Here is a 1,541-nt window from a genome sequence, read left to right on the forward strand (position 1 = left end):
GACCACTTCTCTTAGCATTAGCGTGTAGGTCCATAGTGGGACAGATTGGCAAGCAGTGGGTAGAGGCCATAAGCCACCGTTTGCAAGATTACGAAGGTTTCAAAAAGGCTTTCTTGAATCATTGGTGGTCGACCTCCCGGCAGGCTTTAGCAAAATGTTCTTTGTACATGACCAAGTATGATCGCAGGTCTGGATTGACCCTGAGTGCCCATTTCTTAAAATTTGCAACTACCGCGTCATATCTCGAACCTAGATCCTCCGACATCGAGGTGATAGAAGCCATAAGATCTCATTTCCCGGTGGTCGTGCAGAGGGCGATGTTAACGAACCAATTGCACACTATCGAGGAGACGCTTTGTCATAAGGAACAGAGCCCTCTGTTATTTTAGGATGTCATAGGGACCTGGCACCAAGCCCTCCTGTTATTTTAAGCTGTCAAGACCGAGCGATAACCACGAACTCTTAACATGCCACAAGATAACTTATTAGTATTGGGTTCATGGCAGAGTAAAGACACACACAGCTGTAAACCTGACAGCCCTTCTACAGTATAAACAAAGCTTTAGTGAGCAGTTCTCACTAACTGAGAGGGAGGTAGAGGTTATTAGTTTTTATGCTTATGACTGGACCAATGCTGTATGTTACTTTGAATATAACCTTCCTGAGACAGTCAACAGTCAGCAGCCAGTGGTGTAAGTCGTCTGTTCGACTCACTTAATAAATCTATCCTATCTACCAGACTGGACTTCGAGTTTTTCTAACTTCGACTGGACTTCGCTCCACTCCACATCCTGTTCGTCACATGCAATTTCCTGGCAATCCGGTAAAACACACAACTACCGGCGATTCACGTAATTTTCGGACATACTCGTAAGAGATTTAAATTTGTTTGTATGGAAGGACAAGACTGCTCCGTCCACCTACCACTTTGTCTTGCACGTCCAACCATACAACATCGTGGCAGCGAATCGGGATCTTGCCAAGACAACTTGAAATTGTCATTGTGAACGAACTCGTCAAGAAGACTGATCACCTTCGAGACCAGGAGGAGTGACGACAACACCTGAAGGGAAGACGCTTCTTCGAGGAGAATCTTCTTCTAATCCAATCAACTGAAAATCTGTGGGCTAGTAACTGGGGCTGGTGAGGATCGAACGTCATCCAACATCAACGGTGGGTCCTGACACCGACAACGCGAAATCTCAGCTAGCTACTCCAGCAGAACGTCCAACAAAGTCCTGTGTCCATTGGCTTCCATCAACGCAGTAGGGACGCCGAGGCACGAACTACTGGCAGTCTGGTCGCAGCTTCTGTCGCAAGACTCCGGCACCCTCTGGGGAGAGGACGGGGCACCGTCCTCCATCACTACCGGACGAACTACAGAGCTTTGGACACCCTTCCCTCTTGTAAGGTTAGTCAAGACCCTTTAATAGTTAACAATTGTGGAGGCTTAATAATAAGTTTTAGAGGAATTGTTTAAAAATGGCTGATGAACAAGTTAGGCAATTAATGAGAGATGCCACGGAGGCAGAGAGAATAGG

This window comes from Cryptotermes secundus, unplaced genomic scaffold (genome assembly GCF_002891405.2).
Source record: "Cryptotermes secundus unplaced genomic scaffold, Csec_1.0 scaffold858, whole genome shotgun sequence".
NCBI lineage: Eukaryota > Metazoa > Arthropoda > Insecta > Blattodea > Kalotermitidae > Cryptotermes > Cryptotermes secundus.